We start from the raw sequence: 17845 nt of genomic DNA, 5'->3' as shown, positions 1-17845 counted from the left end.
GTGCTGGTTCTTTGAAAGAGCGGTCGAATTAGTCTAGCTCTCCAGAGCAATGCAATATTTCCTCCAAGTATTTATCTAATTCCCCTTTGAAAATTTGTATTCATTCAGCCAGCTTCCCCCAGCCTTCCAGGCAGTGCATTCCAGATCTGAGCATTGTGCATCCCACAAAGAATTTCCCTCATTGACCCTCTGGCTCTTTTTCCAATTAGCTGAAATCTGTCTCCTCTGCTTGTTGACCTTTCTGCCAAGTCTCACAGCAAAACATGAAATATCTAATATTTTAAAAATACATAGCAATAAACAATACACATATACTGCAGACATACAACCTGGCATCCAACTTACAATGCTGACATCATAAAAAAACATAAATGCCTGTTTGCATTGGGCAAAGTTCAGCACACAGGAGGCATGAAAAACATTGTAGTTTAACTTCAGAAATTCCCATATGTTTTGTGTTTAAAGTGAGCTTTGCAAGGTTATAAGGAAGAATTCAAACTCTTTCTTAGTGTATTGAAAATATCAGACTCCATATGTTGGGGAGAACATGTTGGATCTAAGTGTTCAATTACATGCAAGTGTATATATAGGCCTGTGTATTTACATATGTGTTTATATCCAAACAGATTAATTTTCACACTTATGAAAATTAGGTAGCAACCCTAATAATTATCATAATTTATTAACACATTAACCATAATGCTATTACAAATACAAATAATAATTTATCGCAATTATACCATCAGAATACAGTAATGTGATGCAATTTTCATGTACAAAAATGTACAGACTTTTATCATCTAATTACTTATTCAGGTTTAAATTTACTGTTAAAAGACTCATCAGCTTTTTCAGTGAAATTACTGCACTTAGTTGTGACTGATTCAACAAACACACATGCGGAATAATGCTCCCTTGATTTAACATTGAACAAAGTCCAAAGGTACTTTCTAAATAGACAAAAGTCTCAGCTTGTCCGGAACAGAAGGTTTAACAAGTGATAGTTTTGTCATAAGTTTGGGCACCAGGAACATTTTCTAAAGAGACAAAGATTGCTCAAATAGGTTGGGGGATTTATTGGAAACAGATTTTGAATTTAATCCATGGAGGAACTGGGAGACACTGTAGATTGGTGATAGCAGAGTAATTGGTGAAGAGGGCTCGGTGTTACAATGGATAGATGGATAGAAAAGGCAGATTTTTGGACAAGGATAATTAATGCAGATATAGAAAAGGAAAGATTAGCTTTAAGCAATTAAAGATAAAAGATTACCTTTATTTGCCACGTGTACATGGAAGTATACAGTGAAATGAGTCATTTGCATCAGCAGCCAATAAAGTTTGCAACTGCGCTGAGTGCAGGCTGCAGGTGTTATTACACTTCCGGTGACAACATAGTATGCTTTCAACTTACAAACCGGTACCTCTTTGGAAAGTGGAGCACACAGTCACGGGGAGAGCTTACAGACAGCAGTGGGAATTGTCCCCTATCTTACAGCTGGCGTTGTAAAGCATTACACTAGCTGCTACATTACTGTTACACCCAATTTACAACATTCAGCTGGGCCAGTCCTACGTTAGATTAGATTCAACTTTATTGTCATTGTGCCGAGTACAGATACAAAGCCAATGAAATGCATTTAGCATCTGACCAGAAATGCAAAGAATAGTGTTATTTACAAAATAACTGTGAATAAAAAAAGTGCTACAGCACGCAAATATGAAAGTACTGGGACAGTACAATACAGATGCAATACTGCTTAGCGCTGTGATGAGAGGTTTAGCTGTGTCACAGCCTCAGGGAAGAAGCTCTTCCTGTGCCTGCTGGTGTGGGACCGGAGGCTCCTATAGCGCCTACCGGATGGGAGGAGAGTAAAAAGTCCATGGCTAGGGTGAGATGCATCCCTGATAATGCTTTTTGTCCTGCCCAGGCAGTGTTTATGGTAGATGGTACGTGGAACAAGTGCAAGTGTAGTGATGTCAAAGGTGTCAAAGGCATTTCCTTGAACATTTTAAGTCAGGAGTCACATTGAGGTAGGGTCTTCACAATCAGAATAAATCAGGTTTATTATCATCGGCATGTGTCGTGAAATGTGTTAACTTAGCAGCAGCAGTTCAATGCAATACATAATATAGAAGAAAGAAATAGTAATCATAAATAAGTAAATCAATTACAGTATACGTATATTGAATAGATTAAAAATCATGCAAAAAACAGAAATAATATATATTAAAAAAGTGAGGTAGTGCTCCAGGGTTCAATGTCCATTTTGGAATCAGATGGCAGAGGAGAAGAAACTCTTCCTGAATCACTGAGTGTGTGCCTTCAGGCTTCTGTACCTCCTACCTGATGGTAACAGTGAGTGCTGGGTGCTGGAGGTCCTCAATAATGGAAGCTGTCTTTCTGAGACACTGCTCCTTTGTAGGCTAGTACCCAAGAGGGAGCTGACTAAAATTACAACCTTCCGCAGCTTCTTTTGGTCCTGTGCATTAGCCTCCCCCCCACCCCAAACCAGACAGTGATGCAGCCTGTCAGAATGCTATCCACAGTTTTTGAGTGTATTTGTTGACACCAAGTCTCTTCAAGCTCCTAATGAAGTATAGTCGCTGTCTTGCCTTCTCTATACCTGCATCAGTGTGTTGGGACCAGGTTAGATCCTCAGAGATCTTGACACCCAGGAACTTGAAACTGCTCACTCTCTCCACTTCTGATCCCGCTATGAAGATTGGTATGTGTTCCTTCGTCTTACCCTTCCTGAAGTCCACAATCAGCTCTTTCATCTTACTGACATTGAGTGCCAGGTTGTTGCTGTGGCACCACTCAACTAGTTGGCATATCTCACTCCTGTATGCTCTCTCATCACCACTCCACTAGTTGGCATATCTCACTCCTGTACGCCCTCTCATCACCATCTGAGATTCTACCAACAATGGTTGTATTGTCAGCAAATTCATAGATGGTATTTGAGCTATCCCTAGCCACACACTCATGGGTACAGAGAGAGTAGAGCAGTGGGCTAAGCACACACCCCTAAGGTGCACCAGTGTTGATCGTCAGCGAGGAGAAGATGTTATCACCAATCCGCAAATACTGCAATCCTCCAGTTAGGAAGTTGAAGATCCAATTGCAGAGGAAGGTAAAGAGGCTGAGGTTCTGTAACTTCTCAATCAGGATTGTGGGAATGATGGTATTAAATGCTGAGCTGTAGTTGATGAATAGCATCCTGACATAGGTGTTTGTGTTGTCCAGGTGGTCTAAAGCCGTGTGGAGAGCCATTGAGATTACATCTGCCATTGACCTATTGTGACAATAGGCAAATTACAATGGGGTCCACGTCCTTGTTGAAGCAGGAGTTCAGTCTAGTCATGACCAGCCTCTCAAAGCATTTCATCACAGTAGATGTGAGTGCAACTGGGTGATAGTCATTAAGACAGCTCACATTATTCTTCTTAGGCACTAGTATAACTGTTGCCTTTTTGAAGCAACTGGAAACTTTTGCCCATAGCAGTGAGAAGTTGAAATTGTCCTTGAATACTCCCGCCAGTTAGTTGGCAAAGGTTTTCAGAGCCTTACCAGGTATTCCATCGGGAACCTCCTCCTTGTGAGGGTTCACTCTCTTTAAAGACAGCCTAACATCGGCCTCTGAGACGGAGATCACAGGGTCATCAGGTGCAGCAGAGTTCTTCACAGCTGTAGTTATATTCTCCCTTTCAAAGCAGGCATAGAAGACGTTGAATTCATCTGGTAGTGAAGCATCACTGCAATTCATGCTATCGGGTTTCACTTTGCAGGAAGTAATGTCTTGCAAACCCTGCCAAAATTGTCATATATCTGATGTCGCTTTCAACCTCATTTGAAATTGTCTCTTCGCCCTTGAAATAACCCTCCGCAAATCATACCTGGTTTTCTGGTACAGGCCTGGGTTGCCAGACCTGAATACCACAGGTCTAGCCTTCAGCAGATGACATACCTCCTGGTTCATCCACGGCTTTTGGTTTGGGAATGTACAGTAAGCCTTTGTAGGCACACACTCATTCACACAGATTTTAATGAAGTCGGTAACAACTGCAGCATACTCATCCAGATTCGAAGATGAATCCCTGAATACAGTCCTGTCCACTGATTCAAAGCAGTCCTGTAGATTCTCCTGTGTTTCCCTTGTCCATACCTTCTTGGTCCTCATTGCTGGTTACCGCAGCCTTCACTCTCTGCCTATACTCAGGGAGTAGAAGTACAGCCAGGTGATCAGACTTCCCGAAGTGGGGGTGTGGTATAGCATGGTAGGTATTCTTGATGGTGGGGTAACAATGGTCCAGTGTGTTGTTTCCTCTAGTATTGCAAGTGATCTGTTGGTGGTAATTGCTTAGTGATTTTTTCAGACTGGCATTGTTAAAATCTCCCAAAACGATAGTGAAGACGCTAGGGTGCACTGTTTTATGCATGTTGATCCCATTGCTTAGATCATCTAAAGCCTGATTGACATTGGCCTGAGGTGGAATATATACTGCTACCAAAATGATCCCAGAGATCCTCCTGTAGTAGGTCAAAAGGACTGTACATAATTGCTAGATATTCCAGGTCTTGCGAGCAGAATTGGGACAGCACTGATATATTTGTGCACCAAGAGGAGTTGATCATGTGAGGCATACTGCTCCACCTCAGCTTTTGAGAGGCTCTATAGATCTATTCTGACAGTGTATAGTAAACTCGTCGATCTGGATTGCTGCATCCGGTATGGAAGAGGCTCACCAGGATTCCGTGACGCAAAGGACACACGCAGTCCTAATGTCCCTCTGATTCAGCACCCTAGCTCTGAGATCACCGATCCCATTCACCAGAGACTGCACATTTGCCAGCAAGATAGTTAGTATTGGGAGTTTAAAACCCTATTTCCTTAAGCGCACTTGTATCCCTGATCTACAGCCGCACTTCCTGTGTGGAACCCTACAAGGCCGCATCCGTCCACAATCAGTATTGTTTCCATAGCGATAGTTCATTTAAGTGCATTAAGACATCTTCGTTGACTGTACTGACCTTGGAAATAGGTGTGCTTTTTAACTGTATCAGGCTGAAACGAAAATATTTAATCGTATCCATTGAGAGTTCTGCTGCTACACGAGTTGCCCTTAGGCGCCGCGGAAATGTTTGGGGATAGGATTTTTTATTTTTATTTATTAATTTACAGCATGGAATAGGCTCTTCCGGCCTGGAACCGTGCTGCCTAGCAATCCACCGCTTTTTAATCAGAGCCTAATCACAGAACAATTTACCATGACCCATTAACCTAACGACCAATACGTCTTTGGACTGTGGGAGGAAACCGGAGCACCCGGAGGAAACCCATCTGGTCTCACTGAGAACATTCAACTCTTTACAGATGGCGGCGGGAATTGAACCCATGACACCAGTACTGTAAAGTGTTGCGCTAACCACTATGCTGCCGTGCTGCCCCCCAAACCTCCTGCCCTTGAGGTTGTAGAGCTTGAAAGTCACTTCAGGGTCATACAAGGTCAGAATCAGAATCAGGCTTATTATTATTGACAGGATGTGGTGAAATTTTTTGTTTTGTGCCAGCAGTAGAGCATAAGACATAAAAAAAATTACTTCCAGTTACAATAAAAAATAAAGTAAATAAATAGTGTAAGAGAGGAGTGGAGAGTTATGTACATAGGCTCATGGAATGTTTAGAAATCTGATGGTCTGGGAGGATAAGCTATCTTAAAATGCTTGTGAACGTGTGTTCAGGCTCCCGTACCTCCTGATCATAGCACTGAGAAGAGGGCATGTCCCAGATGGTACGCCTTCTTGATCAATGGATGCCACCTTCTTGAGGCACTGCCTTTTGAAGAAGCCCTCAGTGGTGGGGAGGTTTGTGCCCATAATGGAGCTAGCTGAGTCTACAGCCCTGTTCAGCCTCTTTCAATTCGAGCCTACCTTCCACACCATGATACAGCCAGTCATAATGCCCTCCTCAGTACCTCTGTAGTCATTTGCTGACATACAGAATCTCATCAAACCCCTAATGACCTACAGCCACTGGTGTGTGCCATCGTAATAATTGCATCAATATGTTGGGCTCACAATAGATTTTCAAGAACAAAGCTGCTCTCCCTTTCCACTGCCGACCCCTTGATGAGGACTGGTATGTCTTCTCCCGATTTCCTCTTCCTGGAGTTCATAAGCAATTCCGTGGTCTTGCTGACAGTGAGCGCATGCTTGTTGTTGTGACACCACTCAACCAGCTGATCTATTTCACTCCTGCACACCTCCTTCTCGCCACCTGAGATTCGGCCAACAACAGTGGTATACATGACGATTGAGCTGTGCCGAGTCACATTGTCATGAGTATAGGGAGAATAGAGCAGTGGGCTAAGCTCACATCCTTGAGTTACGTTTGTGTTGCTTGTCACTGAGGAGGAGATGAGATTACAGTTCCACACCGAGTGTGGTCTCCCAATGAGCTAATCAAGGATCCACTTGTAGCGGGAGGTAGAGAAGCCTGGGTTTTGAAGCCTGCTGATCAGTCCAGAGAGGAAGGGAGTACAATTGGGGTAATTCAGCATGGCAGGTTGGGGCTAGAATTGGTGACAACGAGGAACAGTGTTCAGCAAAAGCTGAAGACGATAGCATCAATCTACTCACATTTTAGCTGGGAGGAGGTACAGTTCATCTTATACAAATATCAAAGAGAATAATTTAGCCCCAAACTGCAAGTTCACAAGGTTTGGAATCAGTGTTTGCAATCTATCTTGCCCTTCCATAATATGAATCAACTCTCTTTAACAACCTTAAACTGTAATTAAAGATTTTTTAAGGGACTAGTTTTGTGATAAGCCAAACCAGCAACCCAGCTTCTTAATGCCTACAGTCCTGTCATAAAACCCGTGGAAAAATATTAAATTTAATCACACACAACACTGCTACACTGTACAAATTAGCTGCCATCCTTATTTATAGGTCCCTAAAACCTACATTTGGAAAGCAAATTAATTTGTGTAAGATACTGCTGAGTATTTTTGGAGCAAGCAAGAGCATCTCAACATTGATTTCGGATTTCATTCTCGTGAAATAAAGTCAGGTTTCTGTGTCTTTACAGGAGGCACTCAAACTACAAACAATAGTGTTTTTAAATTAACCATACTCAATCCAACAACTGAATGGCCTTTGCAGATGCAATTAGCTGCCAAAAGCTTCGATCAATTCAGCCAACATACATGAGGACTGTTGGCTCCAAATACTGGCACTTCACAAATAGAAGTTTCTGGCCAGGAAATGGTTCATACCATGGAACATAAACTGATAGGAACAGTTCCATCAGGCACCTTGCCTGGCCAACACATAAATTTAACAGTTTGTGCATCATCTCATCTCTCTGGGAAACTAGACTGACTCAGAAACAAAGGGAAAATAACTCTCTGGGATAAAATGCTCTCCTCTGATTCTGGCTTCTTGCCCACCCACCCACCTGTTTCTTTTCGTCCCAGCCCTACTGATGGTCTTGCTTTAAACATTGAAACACTAAACTCTGGAATTATTTACTTAAAGATACAACACAGTATAGGTCCTTCTGGCCCTTCGAGTTGCGCCACCAAGCAACCCCCGATTTAACCCTAGCCTAATCATGAGACAATTTACAATGTCCAATTAACATACCATCTTTGGACCATGAGAGGAAACTGGAGCTCCTGGAGGAAGCCCACGCAGTCACAGAAAGAAGGCACAAACCCCTTACAGACTGCGGTGGGAACTGCCCCTGAACCTCCTTCCCCTTAATCTTCACTTTGCTCCTTGAAGATACTTCTCAAAAATTTGAGCAAGCTTTTGATCTGCGTAACATCTCTCAAAGTAGCTCCACTCCAAATTTTGTTTAATGATGCACTCGCAAATGAATTTTGTTAATAATGTTAAAGTGATATATAAATGCTGTTGTCAGAAGGAATACTAAATGCAATAATGTATGTATGCTTGCATCAAACATCAGGGAATATAAAGTAGGCAGAGGCCAGAGTTGGCAAGCTTCTCCACTTTTACATTTGCTTTGATGTATGGTTTCTGGGCCATCTCCTGTTACAGTCCGATCAGCAATAGGAGGAAGTATTTAAGAATTGTGTAGGTGAGGCAAGACAGATGTTGCATTTCAGAGGATCCTGCTGAGCAGATACCTACTTCAAAGAGCTCTCGGATAGATGGACCCTAATGACAGGCTTCTGCAGATTGAAGGGGCAATAAGCAGGCAATTAAAAAAAAAAGATAGAGAGTCTTGCATTTATGTAGTCCCCTTCATATCTCATTCAGGATTGACCCACAGTAAATTTCTTACATAGGAGGCAACCATTCAGTCCATCATATGCACGTCAATTGAAAAATAACTACTTAGCCTCATGCTCCATTTCTAAGCCAAGAGCCTGACAGGTCATGGGCCTTTCAATACTCATCAAACTATTTTTAAATGTACCGAGATTTCCTAACTCCTTAAGACAGTAAATGTCAGATCTTGCTTAGTAGAAAAAATCCTCACCTCTAATCCTTCGATCAATTAGTTTAAATCTATGCCCCCTGTATTTTTTGACCATACTGCTAATGAAAAGATAGTTATAGAAATATAGAGAATGGGACCATGAGGAGATTGGCTGTTTCAGCTTTTGAGTCTGCTCTACCATTCAATTCGTGTAGATTCATACGATATAGAAGCAAGCCAAATAGTTCATGCTAACCAAGATTCCCATCTAAGCTAGTCCCATTTGTCTGTGTTTGGTCCATATCACTATCCATAGATGACTTTCTATCTCAATATTGGTTTCTTGCTTTCTCTTCATAATCCTTGCAACACACACACATTGCTGGAGAAGCTCAACAGGCCAGGCAGCATCCATGGAAAAAAGTACAGCCGACATTCTGGACCGAGAAATACGTAGAATCAAAATCAAGTTTACTATCACCGGCATGTGACATGAAATTTGTTAATTTAGTAGCAGCAGTTCAGTGCAATATATAATACAGAAGAAAAAAAATAATAATAATAAATAATTAGGTAAATCTTACTTAGTATACTTTATACGTATATTGAATAGATTAAAAATTGTGCAAAAAACCAGAAATACTATATATTAAAAAAGTGAAGTAGTGTCCAGGGGTTCAATATCCATTTAGGAATCAGATGGCAGAAGGGAAGAAGCTGTTCCTGAATCACTGAGTGTGTGCCTTCTGGCTTCTGTACCTCCTACCTGATGAAAAGTGAGAAAAGGGCATGCTCTGGGTGATGGTCCTTAATAATGGACGCTGCCATTTTGAGACACTGAAGGTGCCCTGGGTACTTTGTAGACTAGTACCCAAGATGGAGCTGACTAAATTTACAACCCTCTGCAGCTTCTTTCGGTCCTGTGCAGTAGCCCCCACCCCCACCCCCACCCCCAAACCAGACAGTGATGCAGTCTGTCAGAATGCTGTCCACGGTACATCTATAGAAGTTTTCCAGTGTATTTGTTGACATGCAAAATCTCTTCAAATTCCGAATAAAGTATAGCCACTGTCTTTCCTCCTTTATAACTACATCGAGATGTTGCGACCAGGTTAGATCCTTAGAGATCTTGACACCCAGGAACTTGAAGCTGTTCACTCTCTCCACCTCTGATCCCTCTGTGAGAATTAGTGTGTTCCTTTGTCTTACTCTTCCTGAAGTCCATTATCAGCTCTTTCGTCTTACTGACATTGAGTGCCAGGTTGTTGCTGGGGCACCACTCCACTAGTTAGTATATCTCACTCCTGTACGCCCTCTCATCACCACCTGAGATTCTACCAACAATGGTTGTATTGTCAGTAAATTTATAGATGGTATTTGAGCTAGGAAGTCGAGGATCCAATTGCAGAGGGAGTTACAGAGGCCCAGGTTCTGCAACTTCTCAATGAGGATTGTGGAAATAAATGCTGAGCTACAGTCGATGAACAGCGTTCTGACATAGCTGTTTGTCTTGTCCAGGTGGTCAAAAGCTGCATGGAGAGCCATTGAGATTGCATCTGCCATTGACCTATTGCAGCGATAGGCAAATTGCAATGGGTCCAGATCCTTGCTGAGGCAGGAGTTCAGTCTAGTCATGACCAACCTCTCAAAGCATTTCATCACTGTAGATGTGAGTGCTACTGGGCGACAGTCATTAAGGCAGCTCGCATTATTCTTCTTAGGCACTGTTATAATTGTTGCCTTTTTGAAGCAAGTAGGAACTTCCGCCCATAGCAGTGAGAGGTTGAAAATGTCCTTGAGTACTCCCACCAGCTGGTTGGCACAGGTTTTCACAGCCTTTCCAGGTACTCCATCGGGAACTTCCTCCTTGTGAGGGTTCACTCTCTTTAAAGACAGCCTAACATTGATCTCTGAGACAGAGATCACAGGGGCATCAAGTGCAGCAGGGATCTTCACAGCTGTAATTGTATTCTCCCTTTCAAAGTGGGCATAGAAGGCATTGAGTTCATCTGGTAGTGAAGCACCGCTGCAATTCATGCTATTGGGTTTCGCTTTGTAGGAAGTAATGTCTTGCAAGCCCTGCCAGAATTGTCGTGCATCCAATGTCGCCTCCAACCTCGTTTGAAATTGTCTCCTCACCCTTAAAATAGCCCTCTGCAGATTATACCTGGTTTTCTGATACAGACCTGGATCGCCAGACTTGAATGTCACAGATCTAGCCTTCAGAAGACAACGTCCGTCTGGTTCATCCATAGCTTTTGGTTTGGGAATGTACAGTAAGTTTTTGCAGGCACACACTCATCCATACAGGTTTTAATGAAGTTGGTAACAACTGCAGCATACTCATCCAGGTTCGAAGATGAATCCCTGAATACAGTTCAGTCCACTGAAGCAGAGCAGTCCGGTAGGCGCTCCTGTACTTCCCTTGTCCATACCTTCTTGGTACTCACTGCTGGTGCTGCAGTCTTCAGTCTCTGCCTATACTCAGGAAGTAGAAGTACAGCCAGGTGATCAGACTTCCCAAAGTGAAGGCATGGAACAACACAGTAGGCATTCTTGATGCTGGTGAAGCAATGGTCCAGTGTGTTGTTTCCTCTGGTATTGCAAGTGATCTGTTGATGGTAATTACTTAGTGATTTTTTTCAGACTGCCCTGGTTAAAATCTCCCAAAACGATGGTAAAGGCATTTGGATGTGCTGTTTCATGCATGTTGATCCCATTGCTCAGATCATCTAAAGCCTGATTGACATTGGCCTGAGGTGGAATGTAAACTGCTACCAAAATGATCCTGGAGAACTCCCGTGGTAGGTAAAAAAGATGGCACTTAAGCCGTGGAAGGATATGATTAGGCCGAATAGCTGGATGGAAAATTAATGAATGGAATTCAATCCATTGGGGAAGGGAAAGAAGACAAGGCAACATACATTAAAAGGAGGAACAGATGGTCCTTGTTAGAAGCATCCACAGGTACTCAAGATAAAATCAATTCAAGCGAATTGTAAGGTGCCCATTCCTGCACCATCAATTGTGCACCTTCCGACTGAAGGAGTTAAGTGGAAAGAAGCTTGCTACAAGCGGGAAAATGGTAGAGAACCCACTGGGGTCCAATATCCAAACCTTTATTGTTATTACCAATTCTCAGTTACATAACTGAGCCTAACATAGAACTAAGTTCAGCTAAGTCATTCTCAACACATTACTCCAGTTTGAATGAATCCAAACTGGAGTGATGTGTTGAATGGGAAGCAATGGCTGCAGTACAGAATAAATGTCCCTAATTGTCGACTTCAGTCCAGATGAAGGGTCTCGACCTGAAACATCAACTGTCCATTTCCCTCCATGTATGCTGCCCGACCCACTGAACATTTTATGTGTTGCTCCAGATTCCAATCTCTTGGAGTCTCCAAATGACATCTGTTCAAGCTCCTGGAAGCAACAGAATTTCATTCTTTTCGAATGATAGGGGGAAATAAGAGCGCTACTCTTGAGCAACACACACAGAATACTGAAGGAACTCAGCAGGTCAGGCAGGATCTAGGAGGGGAGTATGTTTTCAACATTTCAGGCCAAGCCCCTCATCAGCATGCTGCCTGACCTGCTGAGCTCCTCCATTTTGTGTGTGTTGCTCTGTATTTCCAGCATTTGCAAAACCTCTTGTGTTTATGAAGCTCTGCTCTACACTCTGCAATACTTCTGGGAAAGAGATAGACCAAAAGAGCTGAACAGATTCATCTACTTATTGCTTGATATTTAACAGCATGCCAAAGTTGGTTACACAGTTAAGCAGCAAGGAGAATTCTGCAGTTAAATCAGCTGTACAACATGTTTTATTATATGTTTCAATTTCATTTCATTACACACTAGAAGATTTCAATGAAGCATTTAGTCTGATAAAAAGAATCCTTGACACTAATTTAATAAAACAATAAAAAGAGATTCAAATATCCAAAACAATCAAAGAGACAGCTAATTATCGAGTATGAAATGAAATTAGCACCTTGGCTCCAATTTATGGAAAGACATTACATTGTGATCAATTGGAGATCTAACCATTGTGACTGATCCTTTTCAGTGTGGAATTTAGATCCTGACATCAATCCAAGACACAGCATTCCATCTGTATGGCCATCCTAAATAATCAAACCAGTCGCCACAGGCATTTCACGTGCAGTATAGGTGCAGTGTGCTCCACCTACAGAGATGGTATTCATTTTATAATTAGTAATTCCTTTCAGCCGCAGCGTTGGCATCATTTTCCATTTGAGAGTTTTAGTTAGCGGCCCTGTTTGGCCCAGCATTTATTATTTTCCTTTCCCTCTAAACTCTGTTTGCTTAAAATCTGTGAACTATCGACCTTCTTCAGTGTCTCTCTCTCTGTCCACGCTTGGGCCACATCCAAACGTAATGACAGATAAATAGACCATAAGACATAGAAGCAGAATTAGGCCACTCGGCCCATCAAGTCTTCTCTTCCATTCCTTCATGGCTGATTTGTTATCCCTCTGAACCCCATTCTCCTGCTATCTCCCAGTAACATTTGATGCCTTGACAAACCAAGCACATATCGATCTCTGCTTTAAATATACACAATGACTTGGACTCCACAGTCATCTGTGGCAATGAATTAACAGATTCACCACCCTCTGGTTCAGGAAATTCTTTCCCATCTCTGTTCTAAATGGACATTTATCAATTCTGAGGAAGGTGCCAAACATTGAACTCAAACCAGCAACCCTGAGATTAAGAGTCTCATGCTCTACCAACTGAGCTAGCCAGAACCCACCATCAGGGAGCGCCTGTGGGGGAGCAGGTTCAAACTTGGAAGTAAGTTGGTGCTACAAAGTACCCACTGGACTAAAGCTGATGTCTGTGGAGTCCAAGTCATTGTAAATTTGCAGAAATAAAAAGGTAAAAGTATTGAAAAATAAGAACAGATATTTAAAGTGGATAGCATCACATGAAGTGCAAAGAGGGCAGGGATCACAGACACAAAACATGCAAAGCAATTGGAAAGCCTGTGAAGAGTATCAGCACCTTATAGCGAGATCAGATAGTGTGGATGGAGGTGAAATCTTCGAGATGAATGACTGAATTCTTTAATTACCAGTTAAGAATCAATTGTAAGATTTAGTGATTAATTAGTCCTACAAAGAAGTGAAAAAACAACAAGGATATTACAGTCCTACTTACAGATATAACTGAATCTGCTTTGGGAATCAAAAAACTAGAAGTAGGATTAAACATGCACTTTGAACAGGACAATGGGAATATCTAATTGTATAATATTCAATATTGACATCTGGTTAAGGGATAATTCTTTCTATTTTTCAATGGGATGCTTACCCTAAATCACAGGGACTCCCACCGTCTGAGACTACATAAACTTTAATAAATCATCCTTAAAGCTTCTGCAAGTCGAAGAATTATCATGCTGTTTTAAATCACATTTTTTGATTCCCAGATGAGCCTTAGAGAATATCCCAGAGTGCAAGTGTGGCTAGAGGAGCTCTTTGAGTTTTAGCAATTACTTTTATCATATTCTCCTGGCACACTGACTGTAGATTGCCGATGTGCTGCTCAATGCTGTTTTTCTTTGTGAGTTAAAATTTACGTGTAGGGTCTGCAATAAAAAACGAATCAATAAAAGATAAAATGAGAACTCCATTGTTGAAAAGAACTGCGAAATATTCAGAGTTTTGCATGAGAGAGCAAAAAGAAAACAACAGGGATCAGTGCACATAAAATACACATCTGCATTCTAAAACATTTTTGACTTAAACTGGAAGAAGAATTGGAAGAAGGTTACCAATTTTGAAACATCTTTACTTATCCATAAACTGATTTAATTGATGCAGCTTGTGGGCTGGACTCTAGTCAATGTTATGATGCCTTTCTGGTTTCTGGTTACTCTTTTTTCATTGTTATTTTGTGCGATTTTGATCGGAGTGGACTGGCTTTGCGGCCTGCAGTCAACAAATGACACAATGCTAAATTAAACTGAACTTTATCTCTTTCACCAATCGACTTGCCAGCTCTTTACTTCACCCCTCTCCCCCTCCTGGTTTCAACTACCACCTACTACCTTGTATTTCTTCCTCCCCTCCCCCACCTTCTTACTCTGACTTCTTATCTTTTTTCTCTCCAGTCCTGATAGAAGCTCTCAGCCCGAAATGTCAACATTTTATTCTTTTCCAAGAATGCTCCCTGTCCTGCTGCGTTCCTTCAGCATTTTGCCTGTGTTGCTTGGATTTCCAGCATCTGCAGATTTTCTCTTGTTTATGATTGAACTAAGCTGAAAGCTATTAGACTGTCTCAATAACTCTATAGTTTGAATTCTTATATCCTGTGTGTTTTGCTGTTTGCACGATTTGTTCTATATTTTTGCACATAGGGTGTTTGCTGCTTACTTTAAACGCACTCCATGGTGTTTCTTTCTTTCATGGCTGTCTGTAGGAAACAAATCCCAGGGTTGTATATTCCATATATAATTCGACAATAAATGTTCTTTGAATCGTTATGTATTTTTCATTTATTCATTGAAAATTATGAGTATTATTTCACTTAACCACTGCATTCCTTCCAATGAAGATTCTTCCATCTGGGTGGAAAGTTTCGGGATTTAGATCCAGAGGTGATGGAGGAACAGTAATCCAATTCCAAATGAGAATGCTGAAGAGGTCCGAGGGGAAGCTGAGGGTGCTGATGTCCCCAGGTTGTTCTTATCATTCTTAGTAGCAGAGGTCACAGGTCTAAGCAGTGGTCCTAGAGTGTAGTTGATATTGGATCGAGATGCTTTTATGATCCACAGGTTCTTTTCAGGTAAAGAATGAGACATAAAGCTTATAGCTTACAATCATTTTATTAAGTGTTACAAGAGCAAGGAAGTGTCAAGAAAGCAAAAGGATGAAGGAAGAAGCAGTCATAGTTTTCTCATACTCAGGATAGAGATAAACAAAATTTCAGAGATGACAGTTAACCTATAAAATTGTCAGATTCAAGTAGCACACAAAGCTAAGACGGTTCTAGAAAGTTACAGAAACAACTGTATTGTAATCACTGAAAAATCCTCTCGAAGTAGGATATCAGGACATGAAGTCAAATAATAGTTGCAATGCAGATCAATGGTTTGCAAGCAGCCACTAACGAGGAGAAGCTAAAAAGAACTTGTATTTCTAGGCACTTTTCTTATGCATTACAATATAGTGAGGGCAGGATTTCTTGTTTGGATTTTTAATCAATGGAAAATGCTTTCTTCACCAATGGTAAAAAACTATCAACCTCAGCCATGTCAATTTTATATTATTATCTATTTTGTTTTTGGGATGCTGCACATGACTTTCAAAATGCTCATATAGATCACTGACCAATCAGGATCGAAGAAGAAAATGAAGAGTGAAAACATGGGAGGGAACAAAAGTTACGAATACATGCATGAAGATTCTGTCAAAAAAATTAACCAGTTCATTGGTGTTACTATTGATTTCACCAAAAATTGATACACGCTTTATATTTTTTCACAACATAGGAGGCCATTTGGCCCATCAAATCAAATCAGCTCCCGGGGTAATCCCATCAGTGTGCAACATGACAGTGTAGCGGGTAGTGCAACACTTTATAGCACACCAGCTGTAAGATCAGGGTTTAATTCCAGCCACTAACAGTACGGAGTTTGTACATCCTCTCTGTGATAGTGTGGATTTCCTCTGAGTGCTTTGGTTTCTTCCCACATTCCAAAGACATTAGGGTTAGAGTTAATGGGTTGTGGGCATGCTATGTTGGCGCTGGAAGTGCGGCATCACTCCCAGGTTGCCCCAGCCCTTTCCCTATGCAAGCAATGCATTTCACTGTATGTTCGATGTACATGTGACAAATAAAGCGAAACTTAATCTTAATCTTCTCCTCTATTCAGACATACATTTAGTGGCCACCTTATTCGGTACCTCCTGTACTGAGTGTAAATTTTTTAAAAAACAATGAAGGAAATGGAACCCTCTTGGGAACAGATAAGACATCGCACAAACATGAACAAAGTCAAGTACCTCCCCTTCAATTACCCTCCCTGCTCCTCCCCGCCCACCCATCCTCCAAGTAAATTCTGTTGACCCTGGTTTCTGCTTGCAAAGTCCAACACTCACCAGCATGAAGACTTTCTTTACTTCCTTGTGTTGTACACATCAAGAGATTCACATTTCCTTCATGTTGTGCCGGTGATAAGTTGTTCCCTCATCAATTTTACAAAGGACAGTAGCTTTACATCTGTTATTATTACATGGAAAATACATTTACTTCCACTTGACATCCAGAAATTTTGTCTGGAAAAGACAACAGAATAAGCATGAGCATCTGTACCTTGCTGTACTCAGACACATAAATGGATATTTATGCTTTGATCCTTCCTGTGACAACTTCATGCATTATTTGAATCTTGTCAAAAAGTGTCAAGGTGATAAGGTTTTACAGCTTACCCACTGAATTCCACGGGATAAAGTGCATCAGTATACGTCCAAAGAGATGAGATACTGCCATTGTACCTGTTTGCAATGGAACTGCTGAAAAATCAGTCTCTCATCCACAAATTGTGTGGTAGAAATAGGCAGGCAAATAGATGGACAAGCTTTGAAGTATCTTCCACTAGTAACAGAACAATAGGTTTAGCCCAGCACCATTTGTAGGTGGTGACAGTGGGAAAAAAGAAAACAAGGGAAACCACAATCGTTTACAATTAAAGAGAAACAGAAAACGCTGGAAATGCACAACAGAGCAGTCAGTCTGTGTAATAGAAAGATGTGTTAGCCCTTTAAAATATTTCCTTGTGAGATGCATAACATTAACACCCACTGGCCACGTTATCAGGTATGTCCAGAGCAGTGGTTGTGGGGGAAGATGTTGTTAAGCCTGCATACAAAGTCAGAAAACGAAAGATTGAGCAATGTTCTGAGATGTGTATATTTCAATGCAAGGAGTATTGAGGGAAAAATGGATGAGTTTAGGGTATGGACCTGTATGTGAAATTATAACATTGCAGCCATCAGTGAGACTTGGTTGGAGAAGGTGCAGGACTGTGCTGGGGTTCTGTTGTTTTACACATGATAGAGCAGGACGAATTAAAGGGGGAAGGATAATATTACTAGTCATAGAAAAAGTCATGGCAGTGCTCAGACAGGACAGACTGGAGAGCTGAAGAAAGGGATGACCAGTGGGATTATATGATAGACCATCCATCAGTCTTATGAGATTTTGAGGAGCAAACTTGTAGAAAATCGCAGACTGTTGCAAGAAACACAAGGTTGTGATAATAAATGATTTTAATTTTCCACATATTGACTTGGACTCTTGTTCTGTAAAAGGGATGAATGGGAGAGAGATTGTCAAATGTCTTCAGGAAA

Source organism: Mobula birostris, chromosome 2, assembly GCF_030028105.1.
Source record: "Mobula birostris isolate sMobBir1 chromosome 2, sMobBir1.hap1, whole genome shotgun sequence".
NCBI classification, from domain to species: domain Eukaryota; kingdom Metazoa; phylum Chordata; class Chondrichthyes; order Myliobatiformes; family Myliobatidae; genus Mobula; species Mobula birostris.
Note: the sequence above shows the minus strand (reverse complement) of the source record.